This window comes from Chanos chanos, chromosome 12 (genome assembly GCF_902362185.1).
Source record: "Chanos chanos chromosome 12, fChaCha1.1, whole genome shotgun sequence".
Lineage (NCBI taxonomy): Eukaryota > Metazoa > Chordata > Actinopteri > Gonorynchiformes > Chanidae > Chanos > Chanos chanos.
The window spans coordinates 4,096,023-4,117,250 of NC_044506.1; the positions used below are offsets into that span (position 1 = coordinate 4,096,023).

General features: G+C 39.7%; 1 pseudogene; it reads right to left on the reverse strand.

The window, feature by feature from the left end:
* Positions 1-476: 476 nt before the first annotated feature.
* Positions 477-19,510, reverse strand: LOC115825527 (class I histocompatibility antigen, F10 alpha chain-like; annotated as a pseudogene).
* Positions 19,511-21,228: the final 1,718 nt, after the last annotated feature.

Genomic DNA, 21,228 nt, shown 5'->3' on the forward strand with positions numbered 1-21,228 from the left:
AAACACCAAAGATAACCACGTTAGAACAGACACCAGCTGACCATCCATATAGTTGAAAAACATAATTCTGTGTTGTGTACCTTAGTTCTGATTAAAATTGTGAATTTCGTACAAATGTACAGGACATGTCCATTGACAAAGAACATAGTGAGATGATTAAAGCTGAGTGCTCAGTGGTTCAAGCAAACAAAAACCAGTTCAGTATGACACCTCCCCCAACAGTACTTTTTCATAGTGGATGGAAAACAGAGAGTCACGTGGACTTTGTTTATGAGAGGTAAGTAGATTAAACTGAATTTTCTTGTATTTCAGGTTGTGAACTGGTGCCTGAAATATAAACAGTGAAGACAAAAGTGATGAGATGATTTGGTCAGACACTGTGTTGTAATTTTACCTGTATGGTCACTGAATATATCTGAGAAGGAAGGATACTCTGATAGTTGTACTTATTTTAGCAGAATTTGAAAGTACAGACATTAGGTCCAAGCACCTATTTCATTTTCACTTTTCTTTCCCTCTCTCTTGTAGAATATCTCCCCCACACTACACCTTCAGCACCATCTGCTGGACATTAGTATTTACAGCAATAAACACAACAGGTATCAACAGGGAAAATGAACAGAGGCAGTTCAGAGGATTGGCAGGAAAAGGAATGAATTTTAGTGACTGGGATAGAGGACACAAAAACATAATTTACACAAAATATGCAAAAAATGAGACAGACTTGGAGAGAAAAAGATAATAATGGAACATACCTGCTGCTCAGGTGTTCATATGTGTGTCTGTATTTGGACAGGACACATTTGTAGACCCAATAAATAAATAAAATCTAACCCAGAATAAAACTTCTACACTTTAGTCTTAACTAATAGGCTTAGAGGTGATCCATTTTCTGCTGCAGGATGACTGGACCCCAACGAGTCGGCCCCAGAGCCGGCCGGACACATAAGCAAACTGAGCGTCTGGTTAGGACCCCTGTGGCCACCAGAGGGCCCCCAAGAGTGCTTGAAATGTCCTACTAGAGCACAAGAGAGCTTGAGGTTTTTTGTTTATATATTTTTGTTTATTTATTATGTTAATAGGCTGATGCAAGCACAGTCAGTCAGACTAACTGTAGGCTATAGTCCTCTCCTTTGCATCTATGGTGTAATATTGCAAAAAGGACATATCTTTGTGTTTATCTACATTATTGGATTTTAATCACAGCTGATTACAACGGAGCAGGAGGGCCACAAATTCTGAGATTTCAAGAATAAGGTCGTAATATTGCGAGAATAAAGTCATAACTTTAAGAGAATAAAGTCGGAATTTTGCAGAAAGCAGTCATAATATTACGAGAATAAAGTTGTAATTTTAGGCTACGGGAAATATCAGAGGAGCAGCCTGCCGCCTGTGTTAAAATGAGGAATGAACCTGTAAACCTCCAATTGCTCAACAAGCAAAACTGCGCTTATCGAACATTTAATGATCAGATGATCAAGTAAAGTCACCTGTTGACTGATGTGTGTCGCACAACACAAGGCCTGAGACAAAGAGTAGTTGCCAGAGTCAGACTCTGCTGCCATTGACTGTCTTCTCATCTGTTTTGTTGACTGCTAGTAATATATCTTCCTAAAGATTAAGGCATTTTTTTTTATCTTGAAATTTTACAATTTTATTTAAGTGATGTTATGATTTTTTCCCATAAAATTGCGACTTTATTCTCATAATATTGTGACTTTTTTTCTCAGTTACATCCTTATTTTTGTAATATTATGACCTTGTTTTTCGAAATCTCAATTTCTCCCCCTCAGTGTGCCCTAATAGTCCATCGCACTGTATGTTCTACACTTTTGCATGTTGCAAATTTTTTAATCCAAAAGCAATTAAAGTGGTTAAGTTGTTTACAGTAAATGCATTGTCTGCTGGTTCATTTTGTTACTTTTCAGTACACCGCGTTCAGTATGCTACTTAGTACTGTATCACTTTGAATATTAAAGTGCAAATTAACACTAGAGCACTATTGTGAGTTTGCTACCTTTTAAGATTAAAAACCATAGAGGGGTAAAAACATGCCAGGGTGACATTGGTATGATGTAAGCAACACATCTACAACTAATAACACTGGTGAAGGGTGTGTTAGATTTACAGTGGGGGTGTGAATAATCAAGCATTGACAATAGTCAATAGTATTGGTGGCGGTGGGAGTCCCCCCAAATCAAATTCTGCTTAGGGCCCCATAAAGGCTTGGGCTGGCCCTGGTCGGCCCCTTTTTCAGTGGAAGATGTACGACACCAGCTTTGCCAGAGTAAGCCGGGCAAAACCCCAGGACCTGACAGCATCCTGGCCAGAGTGCTGAAAACCAGTGCCATGGAACTCTCACCAATTCTTCTCTCACACTTCTGCAAATACTACTGCACATACCCACCCTCTGGAAAACCTCAACCAAAATCCCAGTGCTCAAAACCCCCCGACCCACTGAACTCAATCATTTCTGCCCCATTGCCCTCACAGCCCTAATAATAAAGTGCCTGGAGAAACTGCTGCTACAGACCATCCTGTCAATTGTTAAACAAAAACTTGACCCCCTCCAATTTGCCTAGAGGACCAAGATGGGCACAGAGGATGCTGTGGCCTGCATGCTGCATCTCCCCCACCAGGGCCTGGATTACCCGGGCCCCTTCGCCAGGATCCTTTTCCTTTTCCTTTTCTTCACAGCACAGAGACAGCACTGGTTAAAGTTGCAAATGACCTCTTACTGGCCTCTGATCAGGGTTGTGTCTCCTTGCTTGTGCTACTTGACCTCAGTGCAGCCTTTGACACCATTGATCATACCATTCTCCTTGATAGACTAGAAAATGTTGTTGGAGTTAAGGGAACGGCCCTCTTATGGCTTAGGTCCTACTTAACTGATCGTTATCAGTTTGTTGATGTAAATGGTGAGTCCTCTGCACATACTGAGGTAAAGTTCGGAGTCCCGCAAGGTTCTGTTTTAGGCCCACTGCTTTTCTCTTTATATATGCTACCTCTAGGTAATGTTATTCGTAAACACGGTATTAGCTTCCACTGCTATGCTGATGACACACAGTTGTATGTCTCAGCGAAGCCAGACGAGAGACACCAACTTAACAAAATTGAGGAATGTCTAAAGGATATTAGGCACTGGATGCTTACGAATTTCCTCTCACTCAACACTGAAAAAACAGAAGTACTTGTACTAGGATCACATGCAGCTAGGAGTAAGCTTTCCGACCACATAGTTACTCTGGATGGCCTTTCTCTTTCATTAGGTGCAGCAGTAAAAGATCTTGGTGTAATTATTGACCCCAGTCTTTCATTTGAAGCTCATGTAGATAATATTACCAGGATAGCCTTCTTTCATCTTAGAAATATTAACAAGATAAGAAATGCATTGTCATTTCAAGATGCTGAAAAATTGGTTCATGCTTTCATTACCTCTAGATTAGACTACTGTAATGCCTTACTGTCTGGATGCTCTACTAGGTGTATAAATAAGCTACAGTTAGTTCAGAATGCAGCAGCCAGAGTTCTTACTAGAACCAAAAAATATGATCACATCACCCCTATCTTATCCACACTGCACTGGCTCCCAGTCAAATCTCGTATTGATTATAAAATCTTACTATTAACATATAGAGCATTAAATGGTCTTGCGCCACAGTACCTGCGCGAACTCCTGGTCTTTTATGATCCACCACGCCTACTTAGATCAAAAGGTGCAGGCTATTTGTTGGTACCTCGATTTATGATGGCTACAGCAGGGGGCAGAGCCTTCTCTTACAGAGCCCCACAGTTATGGAATAGCCTCCCAATTAATGTTCGAGACTCAGACACAGTCTCTATGTTTAAGTCAAGGCTGAAAACTTATCTGTTTAGCCAAGCCTTTTGCTAATAGCTCTTTACTAGGCAAAGGAGCAGATCTGGAGGGTTCTCGGGCATAGATTGTTTGGTGAACTGGGATGTTTGGATGCTGTCGCCCCCCCACTTTAACATGTTCACTCAGGTTTGTTGACTGTGGAGTGGGTGGCCGCCTTGTGTCCCAGAGTGCCATCATGTCCATATTACCTTCTAGCTCTCCCTTTTAGCTATGCTGTACTAGTTAGTCTTGCTGGAGTCCCTGCCTGCACTCGGCACACGATGTATATTTACCTCAACCATTATGTGGAAATGAACATCTAACAATGTGCCTCTCTCTCTCTCTCTCTCTCTCTCTCTCTCTCCCTCTCTCTCTCTCTCTCCCTCTCTCTCTCTCTCTCTCTCTCTCTCTCTCTCTCTGTCGAGCCACACATGCTACTCCTGAGACACCAGTGATCCTGACTCCTCCCGCCCTGTGGACTGATCCATCCTGGTGTCATCATCTTCCATCCCCCGTCAGCCTCCTGTCTACATCACCATCCCCTTTGTTCATGCCCCAATTTATTTTCAGCTGTAACTGCCCACGTGGTCGGCACCTATTGCACACCTGTCTGACCAAGGAGGGGTCTCCTCTCTCTGTGGTCCTCCTCAAGATTTCTCCCATTTTCCCATTTCCCTCTTGGGTTTTTGGGGAGTTTTTTCTTGCCCGCCATGAGGATTAAGTCAGGGGGTGCCGTCATATTTTGATTTGACTGTTGTGGCCTGTAAAGCCCCTTGAGACTGTAAACAGTGATATTGGGCTCTAAATAAACTTGAACTTGAACTTGAACTTGAACTTTTTGTGGATTTCAGCTCTACTTTTAATACTATACAAAGGCACCTGATGATCCGGAAGCTACAGCAGCTCAACACTCCCCTCCCCATCTGATCCACCTCCTGCACAATATCCTCAGTGAGAGACGGCACACGGTTCAGGTTGACACAACAACATCACCTGCGCTCACCACCAACACTGGAGCACCACAGGGTTGTGTGCTGAGCCCGTTTCTTTACATGCTGTACACCAATGACTGCACCATCCCCTCACCCACCACCACTTATCTCAAATACTCTGACAACACTGCCATTCTTACTCTTCTCACAGACAACATAACCAACATAGCTGTCAAGATAACAGGTCTCCCAACACCCAACCTCTGAGAACTCAGTTGTAGGCCCATCACACACATTGCAATTACAAGAGCAGAGAACGTCACACAGCCACTCAACTGACATTTCACTTTACTGCCCTCTGGGCGCAGGTACAGGTCCCGGAGGTGCAGGAGGGCTGGCTTTGTCAAAAGTCTGGTACCCACAGCTATAGCAGCCTGTAAAGGGCGGGCCAAGAGAAGGGCACCGAGACAGGAGTGGCAGTGCAGAATTTTGCTGTTTATTGGAGGAAGCATGAGTTCATTGTGAAAAAAAGAAGAAAATCCATTAAACTTTGCAAACTGAAAGTGAAACAAAATAAAGTCAAAAACAAAATAATTCTATACTACTAAACAAAGTCTGCTCTGGCCTCCAGAGGTCTAAAACCAGCAGAAACCAGTTTAGTCTTCTAGGAAAAATGAATAACCAGTGTTCTGGTACACCTGGATAACAGACAGGCAAAAAAAACAGGGACAAAAAGTTCCCACACACATACATATCATCTGGTGGCCAGCACCACACAACAGACAGAGGGGGTGACAAACAATAGAGCATGGCTAATATATAAATATATAAGGTTATAGTTAAATAAATGTATTAACTGAAATTTACATAACAATATTTAACAAATAATCTTATTAAAGAAAACAAACAATCACATTAAGAACAATTAGGAAACACAGGGTGATGTTTGGTCCCCTCATGTAATTAAAGATGGTATTTCCCTCCACTTTGCCTCTTGAAACTCAATAAATAGCCTGTGTTTCCACACGTATCCCTTTTCATGATGGACCAACCTGGAAAGATGGCTCAGGCAGGTAACAACGGATAAAGGTGAATTACAGAATCCCTCAGCAATTAAGTTTGTGCACTTAACTCAGAAACTGAAAGTAAATAAAAGGTTGTGGAAGATAAATGGTAGTTGGTGTTATTATATATTACATATTTTGTGTATATATGATAAATGAGGTGGAAACTAAACTGATGTAATGGCCTATATGTGTGGCCATCACACACATCCGTCACACAGCCCTAAACAGGATGACACACTGAGGGAGCCATGAGTCTTGTTTTCATGTCGTTTTGCCTGTTGTCGTTGTGTGCCATTGTGTTGAATTCTATGTACTAGTGTGTTGTATTCTATGAACTGCTATGGTCTGCTGTGGTCTGCTGTGTGATGATAGATGTAAAGTGTGATCTTGATTCTCCCTCTGATCTACAGTGCTGTGGAAATGAATTTCTCCCCAGGGACAATAAAGTCTGTCTGTCTAACTAACCAACTAACTAATTAACTAACTATTCATCTTCAATATGAGAATACTACTCTTTGTTTGTCCTGGCTGTATAAATGAAAAGACAGAGAGAAGATAAATATTATGAATATTTCTCTCAACATACATAAATAAGGTTGTTAAAGCAACACACATGAGGGGTGAAAAAGGGTTTAAAAAACTGACCTGTGATGATAATGAATGATAATTTTACAGGATGCCAGCTACAAGATTGAAAACAATACTGAATATTAATTAATTCATTATTATGAGGAGTAAAATATATGAAATCCAAGAATATCTGAGGTTAATCAGATGTACCCACTTTTTCATTTGAAGCACCACCAGAATCCAAATCCAAATACAGGTATTACCACAGCAATCACTCTGGATGAATCCTTTTTACCAGCTGTAGAAGTAAGATTAAATGACATCATTCATAGCTGTTCATGTAAAGCACTCACAAATTATAAAATCGGTCATTGTAATGTGAGTATTTACAGAATTTAAAATGAAAGGTGCATGATTAGAAAAGAAAAAAAAGAAAAAGAAAAAATCTACTCATCTCATGACATTAGGTTCTTTCCCCAAATTTCTGTGATATTTCCAGGGATGCTGCTATGTTGGATCACACAGCTGTAGTGATGTATGTCTGTGTCTTCTGCTTGTATCACAAGACTCTTTCTTGTCTGATAAGAACCATCTCCATTTGGTAGCACTTTACCTTCAATAACCCCCTCAACCACAGGCTGTAAGGGCAGAGTTTCGCTTCTCAAAAGTCCTGACATCTGGAACTGTGGAATCAATGAAAAAAACCACCACCAAAAAGAAAAAAAAAGACCATCAGCTGGTGGACATGTTATGTTAGGATCAAAATTATGCTGACTGCACAACGGACATGGAGTTCTTTGTGATTATAATTTGACCTGTTTGTAGTCTGTTTAAGGTGCTGCAAAGAAGAGGGCCATTCAATCTGCAAGTGAAGCCGCAGAGAAAGCCACCAGGTGGCTTCGGATCAAGAAGCCTGCTCTGTAAGCTGCTGCTGCGTACTGCTGCTGTGTCTGATGTTGAGAGACCCAAAACACCCGAGGATCCCAGGTCACATCACTGATGATGCGTATCACGTACCCAGAAGATGTATCCTCCACGTACCCAGAAGATGTATCCTCCGCATGGAAAACAGCCACTGGATCAGGTTAAGTTTGCTTTACACAGTAAACTGCAGTTAGGCCTCAGGTCACAAGGTGAAGACTCATAAATTTTTTTCCTCACATTTTTCAGGTTTTGAATTGTTTTTGAGATTTCTTGACCTTGAGAGCTCACAGTTCTCACATATTTTGTCTGCCCTCCTGTTGGGCATTCCTGAGGAAGACTGACCAAGATCTGGTGATGGGAATGATTCTGTGTCCACAGCACCTTCTCCTGTCTCTCTTTGCTCTGCTGGAGAGGTGGAAAGTGAACATGAATACTGGTTCAGTCAATACCTTAGCCGTTTCTCAATATGCGTTTTTCTCTGTACATGCATTCTTGTGGACTTGTGAAATGCCATCAGTCACTGCCACAGTACTGTTCCATTTCAAAGTTCACATCTAGCCAAGAACAGATCAAATACCCGGATGTGTTCTCAGTTCGTGGCTTTTATCAAGGATGCATCAGGAGGTGACTTCGTGGACTTTGGGAGTCAAATTCCCTAACTAAAGTTCCTCCCCAAGAAAGCTGCTGTTTCAAATGCACTTTTAGCGTACTGCATCCTTCCACATCATTGGAAGTCCAGACTCCCAAGAAAAGGTGTACGTACTTGGTGTATTTTGTATTGAGAAAAGGCTCTTGCTTTTATTCATCATGATAGGTAACTGCTTTTGCACATGCTATGAGTGTTGTGGTAGGCAAGTTGCCAGTTTCACCCTCATACTCCATATCTAAACCATCACTGTCACAATCACTTCCATTTGCATCTTTCTCCACCCGTATGAAACTATTCAGATAAAACTACGACAACCTATAAGTTCATTTATAAATCGCTTTTCAGTTGCAAGCACATAAACAACTCTTCTAGAGCTTTACAAACTCAAACAACAACAGCAACTACAAAAACAAGTACAATAGCAAACAACTGGAAATTACTATATTGTAGATAACTGATACTTACCTTAAACAGACTACAAACAGGTCAAATTATAATCACAAAGAACTCCATGTCCGTTTTGCAGTCAGCATAATTTTGATCCTAACATAACATGTCCACCAGCTGATGGTCTTGATAAATTGTATTACTGATTGTAAAAGAGTTCTAATGAAGAAATTGTATCACTTTGACACTAGAATATAATTTTTAAAGGATATGTACCTGTCGAGTTAAACTGTTTGAAGGCAGACTTCTGAGCTCACATTGGCTGTTTGTTGTTGTTGTTGTTGTTTTTCGCTCTCTGCAAGAACATTTATATCCCTCCAATCCAATCCTCTGTCCCTCCAATCCAATCCTTCTAACACTAATTAGTCAAAAAATAAACCTCCAGACAGACTGATAATCAGGGGAGTTTGGAGGTGTCAGTTAACTCACCGGAGACTGGATGCGTGTGTAAGTCTGGGTGACTTTATTAGACAGACTGATAATCAGGTGTCAGTTAACTCACAGGAGACTGGATGCATGTGGACGTCGGGGTGACTGTATTAGACAGACTGATAATCAGGTGTTAGTTAACTCACAGGAGACTGGATGCGTGTGTAAGTCTGGGTGACTTTATTAGACAGACTGATAATCAGGTGTCAGTTAACTCACAGGAGACTGGATGCATGTGGAAGTCGGGGTGACTTTATTAGACAGACTGATAATCAGGTGTCAGTTAACTCACAGGAGACTGGATGCATGTGGAAGTCGGGGTGACTTTATTAGACAGACTGATAATCAGGTGTCAGTTAACTCACAGGAGACTGGATGCATGTGGAAGTCTGGGTGACTTTATTAGACAGACTGATAATCAGGTGTCAGTTAACTCACAGGAGACTGGATGCGTGTGAAAGTCGGGGTGACTTTATTAGACAGACTGATAATCAGGTGTCAGTTAACTCACAGGAGACTGGATGCATGTGTATGTCTGGGTGACTTTATTAGACAGACTGATAATCAGGTGTCAGTTAACTCACAGGAGACTGGATGCATGTGGAAGTCTGGGTGACTTTATTAGACAGACTGATAATCAGGTGTCAGTTAACTCACAGGAGACTGGATGCATGTGGAAGTCTGGGTGACTTTATTAGACAGACTGATAATCAGGTGTCAGTTAACTCACAGGAGACTGGATGCGTGTGTATGTCTGGGTGACTTTATTAGACAGACTGAAAGGTATTGGGGTCAGGAAGACATTCTGGAGTAAATACAAGGATCAGACAGGAAGACAGCACTACACAGTTATAGGCTCAGATTTTAAGAGTCCTGAAAAAAGTTGTATCTGAACTACCCATGACTATCTTACAATTCTCCATCCATTTATCCATTTGCATCAGCAAAAAGTTGTGAATTCCATTTAGCATAGTTATTACAATAGCAGTTATAAAAAAGGTCTGAGATCTGAGATCTCTCTCTCTCTCTCTGGGCTATATTGTTACATGATATATTAAATGCATTCAGAGTGTTTCCACATATGGTTCCAATGTGCAGTCCTTACAAACCATCCACCACCATCCACAGGGTCACAGCAATTTCGTCTAAGACTACTGCAGATGTTTCCCATCAAATTCATCCAACTCAGTTAAGGCACACAACAAAATCAAAAAGTAAATTTTATTTGAAATGCATTATCATTCTTACATTATTTTACTTTTAATCTGTATTGTAATATTACATTCATGATAAAACATCTGCACACGTTCTTTAGTGTTATAAAGTATATAGAAGCTTTGGCTTCTCTACAGATTGCGCAAAGCAAGCACTTTGGACATCAGGTAGAGAAACATTGTAAAATTTACACGAGACAATTTCTGTCATGATTTAAAATAAAATCCCTCTCTCCTCTAGACAACTGTTGAAGACAATTTGAAATATAAGGCAGCTCAGTATATTAGACTAGACAAGAAAATATTAGATCAGACGAGAGGTTGAAGTGAAAATGAAAAGCAATACACTTGAATTTTCAGATCTGGACACACAGGTGTACTGTTTTATCTTTCAGATGTAATCTGTTTTATGAAGTGAATTCCAGTCAAGTCTTCACCAAAACAATTATTCAACATCTATGAGGTCTAACACACACACACACACACACACACACACACACACACAAACAGCACGCCCACATACACACATGCACACACACAAATTACAATTGGGTCATATTGTTACACTGTTTTCGTTGTTCTAGTAGTTACCTACATAGAGAGTGTTTGTACATCTTTTAAAACAGATATGTCTGTAAAACCAGCACATAACTCAAAGAAATGCAACACACAGCTGAAAAACATCATTTTGCACTTTGCACCTTAATGTCCATAAATATAATTAGATATTTATTAAAAAACAAAGTGACAATAGTCCTCTGTTTTCACTGCGACCTCTGACACAGAAAAGACATATGTCTGCTGGTAACACAGCAGATGACCAAGAGTTAGAAACAGAGATAAAGATGCTCCTTTTTGCAGGGGAAGGCAGGCCACTCATTCACAACATGAGAATAGTCCTACATGAGTCAGATGACTGTATGAGGAAGGGAAAAGGAAGGAGAAGAAAAATGTTAGAGGGAGGAAATGGTTCTCACACCATAAACACGATAAACTGAGAAAACAGTCAGATAGAAGGGGGAAATATGGTTTGAAAACTTACCTGTGATGAATATAAATAATTCTACAGAATGCCAACTGCAAAGAAGAAAAATTGCAGATTAGTCAATGGCTAATAAAACACATAAAAATGAAGAATAACAGAGATTGATCAAATATACTCACCCCTATGTTTATAGCACCGCCAGAACCAGAGTCCAAATCCAATCATTGCAAAAACCCCCAAAACAACAGGTATCACCACAGCAAACACAACAGATGAGTCCTTTTTACTAACTGTGGATTTAAAACAAAATAATTTAGTCTTATTCATTTTTGTTCAAGGGAAGCACATACACGAGACAGAATATGTTTGCCTACCTAAAGTTAATATTTACAATTTTCAGAGTTAAATTTAAACTGACAAGCCCAGGAACAAAAGTTAAGTGATAAATGAGTATTGGATTCAATATCTTACCCCAAGCCTTGGTGATATTTCCAGATATGCTGCTATGTTGGACCACACAGCTGTAGTGATGTATGTCTGTGTGTTCTGCTGGTATCACAACACTCTTTCTTATCTGATAAGTCCCATCTCCATTTGATAGCACTTTGTTTTCACTATCCTCCTCCATCACAGGCTGCATGTCTGACCCAAACCACTGAACCTGCACTGTTCTTGGGTAGAACCCAGTCACATGACATGTGATCTCTGTGAAGGCAGAGTTTTTCTTCTCAAATAATCTGACCTCTGGAACTGTGGAATGAACAAATAACACCCCCAACAAGAAATGTAAACTTAATTACTCTGTCTTATATAGAAAGTACTCGCTGCATACTTTTAGTTCACTTTGTAGACTGCTGTGTTGTAAACTTTATTTACTGGATGCTGTAGTAAAGCTGTCTGGAATTTATATATTTTACATTTTATATTTTACATTTACATTGTTTTCCTTTTTTCATGCTCTCCTCAGTTAAATTCAGCTTGTGAAAGAGAACAGCTCTACTCCTCTTACACATAAGTTATGAACTCCAAATGTGAGCTTTGAAATTTTACCTCTCTTCATGCGCAGGCTGGGGGCATGTCAGAGGAACTCCTTAATTCCTTCAACACAGTTCGTACGGTAGAAATAATCAAGTAATTTAAGATTGGTTTGATCCCTCTCCCTCATTCTCTTATAGAGGACTGCTTGTGGAACCGCTGCTATGAATGTTTTACTCTCAATATCAAGGCTTACGAAGTCCTTGCCATTAAATGCATGAGTTAAAAAGGCTTGTGCAGTTCCGTCAGGATGGAGGTCACATCCACCGTAGGCCTGATAAACGTTCATGTTAGAGGGAATACCTAAAATGTGAAGTCTTAATTAGTGCACATTAAGTATTTTAAAACACGAACAATAGTTGTTCACCTAATGCAAGAGATATTGATTTTACAGCATTTTTAAACTGGAAAATTCCATTTACCTGTTGAGTTAAACTGCAGGGTGGCTGATTTCAATCCTGTTAGCAGTTTTTCTTTTTTAAAATGTGCTCTGTTAGACAAGAAATGCCAGTATTCTTTTGCAGTTGTGCTGTTCAACCATTCGGGGAAAGGTACCACACCTTTCATATTACTGTCATAGTAGAAGACTGGCACATCATCCACAAGTACCAGCTCAAAATATTCTGGCAAATCCAGGCCTTGTGATGCTACACAATGCCAGGTAAGAGAATGTACATCTGTAAAATAGAAGACAATTTGCAATAAGAGTTTTACCACAGATTATTTTACAATATAAAACTTAAGACGGCAAAATGAAAAAAAAAAACAACAACAAAAGAAAACAGCACATCAGTTAATGTATTTGGTAAAATATTAATATTAAAGAAATTAAGTAATATTAATATGAATGAACTTTGGTAAAAGGGAACTCACAGTAAGACCGTGACCATAGCTTTGAAGAATTAGGCTTCAGAATAAAAATAACGCGTGTGTATGTGTGTGTGTGAGCGTGACTCTGATCTTTGAAAAGCATATAAATTACACTCATCCCTTTTGTTTTGCTTTCATAAACTCCCTACAGAAATCTTCTAAAGGGCTAACACAGTTGACAATCAAAACCCAGTTTTAAAAGTTGGAAAACTGTAGATAGAGTGTAGTCTATCAGAATGCAAGAAATGCCTTAATGTTCTTATGTATTCAAGACTCCCATTCCACTACTTCACTCAACTAATTTAACATTGATGTGTCACACCACATACTGACCACAAGAGGGAGCTGGGCGACACCATTAGATCTGCCACAACCTCTGATAATTAGTTTGTGAATTATTAGTTCATTACTTACAAATGTTTCTCCTTGTCTAGAGAAGTTAAGTTCCATGCTCCTACATGGCATGATTTTCCTTTTCTGCTCAGACCTGTTATATATTGGCCTGTGATGAAAGTAACACTGAAAAATTATTTTTTCAACTTATTTCAATTTATTTCAAAGTGACACTGAAAGTCACAAAGTCTTGCAGCACATTACATGAAAAGCCAGGTCTAATTTATACAGGTAGGGGGGCTAAATCTTATATTTTTGTTTTATTCTGGAAAGAACGTGCGATCTCGATTAATACTGTTTTGCAATTTACAGATTCTCTGCCACCATTACACAAGTAACTGTGCTGTGCCTATATCCTGTTGGAGTTTGAAACAGTAGCTTAAACCCACGCACAGTCTGGCTTGAGAGTCCATCTCTTTTAAGCCTGCACTCTCTTCCTCGAGGAGGACACGGCGAACACAAAAACAGTGCACATGCTCATCGCAACTTCGTAGCATTGATGTGTGAGGAAAGCAAATATCGACGAAGGAATGGAAAGATGAAAAGTGCGATCGCTTATCAAATCTTGTGAAACCATTCCCTATATCGGATGGTCTGATTTGGGAAAGAGGCGAAATGTTCACAGGAGGAATACTAAAGGGGAAATAACTAAATATAAATAGGGATTACATGCTTATTCGTTCGTTACATTTATTCTGAAAAATGCGTCTCACGCCTGTTTTTTTCGCCAAGGATAAACGTGTGTAGCCTAAATAATCAGATAAATAGGTACCCAGACCACTGGTTTGTAATCGGCAAGCAATAAATAAGGTTTCACAGCGATTTGTATCACGGTGTTACGACCAACTTGTGACAGATGTCAAAGATGTGTGTAAATGTATACTAGTGTTTTAAAATTATAACCCACTCACCTCCAGATGATTGTTGAACGACTTCTAAAAGAAGACAGAAGCATATCATATGCTTCATATTGACAGTCCTCTGTTCCAACGCATCCCAGAATCAGTAGGAAGCCATTCGAAAGTGAAAGGGAAAGTGAAGGAAGATGGCGTTTTTGTAGCCTAAGTAAAGGTACTCTCTGCGAATTCAGCCGTAATATCCATGCCTTGTGTACTTGCAGACACAGGCAACGGATTATATTCTTTGATATATCCTTGCATTAATTCCTTATCAAAAGAAAACTGAGACATTTAAGAAAACTCGAATGCCTCATCCATCTGTCAGTCATCCTCTTTGCATTAATACCTGTCACTGAAAGTCTTGCATTGCATCTTTGCATGAGCACATAAATTATATGCATTACATTTACAGTCCCCAGTTCTTACGTGGTCAGTGACATATAAGGACAACACACAAAGGCTAAAAAGAAGGATTTATCTTCTACAGCCTAATCAAAGTTGTATATTTAAGATAGATTTGTAGGTTGGTCAATATCAGGGTGTTTATGAGATGAATTCCAGTCAGTTTTTCACCAAAAGAAAAACTGAAACTAAATTGTATGCGATCGGACACTTTGTATCATCAAAGTTTTTGAATATTCAGTGAGCAAGCCCAATATGACAGTGGCAATGAAAAAAAATCCCTATAATGACACAAATAGAAGGAAGAAACCTTAGGACGAAACGAGACTCAACAAGGGGAACCCTTCCTCCTCTGGCTGGCATGTAGAATAAAGGTAGTCTGGTGACTGATTCAGAGTGCATTGTAAAATATGTCCACAATGCACAGATTCTTTATTTCACAAAGTAAGTAGTGCAAACAAGTATGGACAATGTAAAAATACAAAATTGCAATTTATTGTAATTTTAACAATGACCCACACAGAGACAAGTGTTTGTACATATGTATTTGATACAGATGCATACAAATAACTAATGATAATAATAATTAAAAAAATCTTACTTTTTAAATCTATCAGCAGCCTACATAATAAATTATGTGCATAACTACAGGGCCAGCCCAAGCCTTTATGGGGCCATGAATAGAATTTGATTTGGGGGCCCTGGCCCCCACTGCCTCTGCGCCGCCAATACTATTGACTATTGTCAGTGCTTGGTCATTTGCACATGTTTAATGTTTGTTTAAGAGTTTATTTAAGAGTTTGTCATATGTAGGTTAACACAGGGTCAACAGTACAATGAAATATGTGAGAGACGAGAGAAACAGGTCAACTCAGCAATAAGAGCACACTAGTCGTAAGATAAGAGCACAGTAACGGGTCAAACTAAACTCCCAAATATGGTCTTCATGGTTAAATGAAACCCAACAGTCAAGATGGTCAGTTGCACAAAATAGATTTATTAAATACAATAGAAATGTATTATTTTCACTCACAATAAAATACCTTTATAAAAAAAATAAATAAAAAATAACAACCAAGCATGGAAAGGACAATGTGACAGACAAACCAGGCAGCACACAAGGACACAGTAGGGGAATAATGAATGAGGGTGAGAGATAAAGAAAGAAAAAGCAACCAACTTAACACACACGATCAAACACGATATCTTGTGAATCACTACAAACCACTGCACCCAGATCAGTGAGGTATTAAAGTGCGACAGACGTGCGCCCCAACTGCGCCCCACGACGCTGCCAAGAGGGAAGAAATAAAAGACAGACTCCTACACACAGGGCAACCAGACATTAATAATACCAATCGTCAACCAAACATTTACACACTGTAACCTTTTATATCAACAAGATTAACTACAGTCAACTAAAGTAGACAACAATCGGTGCTATGACGACTGTAAGAAAGGCTGGTATTTTAGTTTAACTGTGGACCATTCTGGATCCTTGTGATTGACATTACAGTGGATCAATCAGAACAGACCCGCCCCATGTTCCCCCAGAACTCCCTCGTTTTACCAACAGAAGCGGTAGAGAAAAGTTGTTCACTGTTAGTTGTAACATGCAACAAGTTTCAAGGACTATAGTTTAATGTAATACTACACTAAAAATTAATGTAGTAATAATGTGTTTCAAATAAAACTTTTTGTTTTAGTTGTGTGCCTTATCTGAGTTGGATGAATTTAATGTGAAACATTTGCGGTTATCTTGGACAAAATTGCTGTGACCCTGTGCGTGGTGGTGGATGGTGTGTAAGGTTTATGCATTGGAGCAATGAGCGGAAACACTCTGAATGTATTCAGTGTATCATCCGGTAACTGTGTAGCCTAGAGAGAGAGAGATTTCAGTGCCTTGTTTTATAAACTGCTCCAAATGGAATTCTCAGCTTTTTTCTCACATAAGTAAATAAATGGATTTGGAACTCTAAGAATATCAACAGGTGGTTCAGACACAACTTCTTTCAAGACACTTAAAATCACATTGGTTGGAAAAGTAGCATGTTTTGTAAGAAAAAAAAGAACTCTAATTTCACCCTAAGTCTGAGCCTATAACTGTGCAGTCCTGTCTTCCTGTCTGATCCTTGTGTTTCCTCATCGATTCCTGAGCCCAATACCTTTCAATCTGCCCAATAAAGTCACCCAGACTTGCACGTGCACCCAGTCTCTTCTGAGTTACCTGATACCTCCAAACTCCCCCTCTATTTATGTGTCTGAAGATTTATTTTTTGACTAATTAATATTGAAACTTGTAGGAGAAAGCAAAAAACAAAACAAAAAAGGAAAAAACAGCCGACGGGATCTCTGCCATCCAACAGTTTAACTTGACAGGTAAATGGCCTGCTTGCCTTACTATTTATTATACTCAGTGACCTTTTTTAGTTCATTAAGATGATGGTAAGCTATTTAACACTTCTAAATGGTAATGTGTATATGAACGTAAACTAAAACAGACTCTTCATATTTGAAGCATTTCCTCAAACATCCGCATTTATCACGATCATGGTCAGTTTGAATTTGTCCATTGAAATGGAACTGTGCAAGGCATTTTAACTCATACTGTGCATTTTGTTGTTGTTGTTGTTGTTGCTGTTGTTTTGAAATTTCATTTTGTAAAGTCTTTCTTATGGCATGGTGTGAAATCATCATCCATCTAAGATGCAGATCTTTTTTTCCAAGTCCAAGTAATTTCAGTAGCATTTTCCCGTCGATTCTTAATATAATATACACACTCAAAAGGTGCAGGCTATTTGTTGGTACCTCGAGTTCTGATGGCTACAGCAGGGGGCAGAGCCTTCTCTTACAGAGCCCCACAGTTATGGAATAGCCTCCCAATTAATGTTCGAGACTCAGACACAGTCTCTATGTTTAAGTCAAGGCTGAAAACTTATCTGTTTAGCCAAGCCTTTTGCTAATAGCTCTTTACTAGGCAAAGGAGCAGATCTGGAGGGTTCTCGGGCATAGATTGTTTGGTGAACTGGGATGTTTGGATGCTGTCGCCCCCCCACTTTAACATGTTCACTCAGGTTAGTTGACTGTGGAGTGGGTGGCCGCCTTGTGTCCCAGAGTGCCATCATGTCCGTATTACCTTCTAGCTCTCCCTTTTAGCTATGCTGTACTAGTTAGTCTTGCTGGAGTCCCTGTCTGCACTCGGCACACGATGTATATTTACCTTAACCATTATGTGGAAATGAACATCTAACAATGTCTCTCTCTCTCTCTCTCTCTCTCTCTCTCTCTCTCTCTGTCGAGCCACACATGCTACTCCTGAGATACCAGTGATCCTGACTCCTCCCGCCCTGTGGACTGATCCATCCTAATGTTATCATCTTTCATCCTCCTGTCAGCCCCCTGTCAGCATCGCCATCCCCTTTGTTCATGCCCCAATTTACTTTAAATTGTAACTGCCCACGTGGTTGGCACCTATTGCACACCTGTCTAGCCAAGGAGGGGTCTCTTCTCTCTGTGGTCCTTCTCAAGATTTCTCCCATTTTCCCGTTTCCCTTTTGGGTTTTTGGGGAGTTTTTTCTGCCTGCCATGAGGATTAAGTCAGGGGGTGCCGTCATATTTTGATTTGACTGTTGTGGCCTGTAAAGCCCTTTGAGACTGTAAACAGTGATATTGGGCTCTAAATAAACTTGAACTTGAACTTGAACTTTTTTTTTGCCTTGCATTACTTTTAAACTGTATATTCTTGGAGGATAAGGTGTTGTGGACATCATGACTTGCATGAAATGCATGATTTTGCATTGCTAATGAGGAGGAGGGGCTTCTGAAACTATAAATAGGGGCTTATGTGTGGTCATGATGCTGTATGGCTCTTCTAGACTCCCCCTAGCCCCCAAAACTCATTCAGTCCACGTAGTTACACAGCTGTTCTGCTGGTATAACAATCTGGTGAATATCCAGTGATGAACCAGAATTGACTCCTCAGATCTAAAGTTTGTAATGATTAACTAAGAAAGTTAAGTTTGTCCACACCTGCCAGATCTGGAGTAGGCGACCCTCCTTATTCTGATCTGCTGTGTGTGTGTGTGTGCGTGAGTGTGTGTGTGTGTGTGTGTGTTTGTCTCTGAATTGAACTATAATGTAACAGAGGTAAATTTAGATGTAAATTTGTATTTGTTTTTTTTTTTAATGTATTTTTGTTTTGTTAGTTTGTTTCAGCCATGTTTGGTTATTTTGGTGTTGGCTTTATGTAGTTCTTAGTTCAGGAAAAGGCTTTGTCAGGCCTTGTGTCGTATAGCTCTATCATAAACATATCTCTGACGCTGCATGAAGAAGCAGGCTTTTGTAAAAACAAATGAACGATTAAATGATCTTTTGAATATTTTGTTTAAAATATTCCACTAAAAAGTGATCTGTCTCTGTATATTATGTTGGAGTTGGAAAAATAATGAATGATGAAGTAATGCTTCTATATTTTGAGTCTCGTGGAATGTTGCACTATGCATAGCAGCCTCAGAGGGGAGATGATGGAGCTGTGAAGATGGATTTCTGAAATAAAGATGCCTTGACTTCTATCCAGTGTGTTTCCTGTGTGACTGCACACGCACGTGAAATTGAAACTATTGCATGTCATTCAAAATACACATCCGGAGCTGAAGTGAGAGCAAAGCAATGACTTTTCTAGATGAAAATATAATTAGTCAGTCTACTACATGCTGTGTAACACAGGTTAATGTTCTGATTGACTTCATGGCCTCTAGAGTTAGTGTTTTCACCTGAAGTATTTTTTTTTGTTCTGCACCTGACTTCTTGATGAAAGCTCTGGGTAGTACCAAGGTCATGTTACTGTGTGTGTGTGTGTGTGTGTGTGTGTGTACGCGCTTTGTGCTGATGGGTAAAATGAAACCTTTAAAAGACTCAGACTTGAAGTGAAAGCGCTGGAAAAAGGTTTGGTGTTTCAAAGTATTTCACACCCAGCTGCTTGCTGACCTTCCCTGATGGTTTTTAAAAGTTGTAAAGGTTAATGATGAATCATTTCATTTGTCTCACTGTGACCCTTCAGGTGAGGCCTAAGGTTTCACAAAAAGCCACCTGAAGTATTTGTATTTCCTTTTGGACATAGTCATTGTGTCTAAACTAACCGCTGAATGTGACTAATTCACCACTTTGGGTGACAGCCGTTAAAGGGCTGACAAAGACTGGCAGGAAAGCTGATAATTACACATCTGCAAAGTTTGCAGATACATTGCCATGCTGATACATTGCCATGCTGATGATTTATAGTAGTCAATTTTTCTCATAAAAATCCTGAATAAATACTCGCATTCCTGACGTGTGGCACATGTCAGGGAAGAGAGAAAGACATTTTTTGTATGTATGTATGCCTATATGTATGTATGTATTTGTTTATTTCTAAGGAATTTTTTCATTTATTTATACCCATGTATGCCTGCTAGCTCGTGACTGAATAAATAAACTCCAGCTCCAAGTTTAGCGCTTTACCAATAATCTATTATAATATAGTGTACTTACATGCAATCTCTATTATCGGCATTTAAAAAGCAGGGATTGAAATCACGACCTGGAATTCGCCGTCTTTGTGACGACATCAAGCATGACGACATTCGTGAGAGACACAATAAATAAAGCGATCGCAGCTGAAAGGGCACCATTCTGGTATAGAATTAGCGACGGAGCGAATCAACGAATCGGAGCTATTGAATCTTTTCAGCGACAACTGTTCAACAGGACGTTTCTGAGGGTAAGTTTGATTTTCTTTTAATTGCACAGCACCACATTAGGATAAGAAAATGATTTGGACCTGTATGTTCCTTAGATGTAATACTGTAGCCTGCTTTTTAACTGTAAGCCGGCCGTCACCTCGGGGAGACAGTCCGATGGCACGGATCCTAAGACAAATTGACAGTTGACAGTCAGTCATTAGGACGTCTTTCCACGGGGGCAAGCTCAACCGGGCCACTGCCCTCGTCTGGCTTTTCTCGGCCGACCAGCGGCAAATCCCCGTTACAGGGCAAACTTGTGCTTGGATGTGCTTAACGTAACCTGATATTATACCGCATACTATTAAGAATCTATAACAGTCTATAGAAAGTCGGTCACTTTTGTAGCGGATGTTCTGTAAACATGGCGACTTATTCCATCGCAAATGCTCGGAATGGATCGCACCGACCAGGCGAATTCCTGTTTGAATATTTGCGATAATGTGAAGTATATAAGTAAGTCAAAGATCAGAGTGCATGAGATTTCGGAATGGGTGAACTGATTTTAAACTCATTTAAAATGCAGAATGAAAGGTAGTAATAGTAATAGGCGTTGACTAAGTAAGATGTTTAAGACGCCCACGTTCAGAGAGAGAGGTCAACGTGTGTAAAACTGACGTTTAAAAAACGTTCAAAACGTTTGATCCGCAGTTCAGTGTATGTACTGTGGAGTAGGCGTACTAAGTAAGTTACAGTACTCGATTCTAAATGAATCTCTGGGTATTTTTAGTTCTTCATCTTTGAACAGATAGAGATGGATAAGAATAAGGAGGATATGA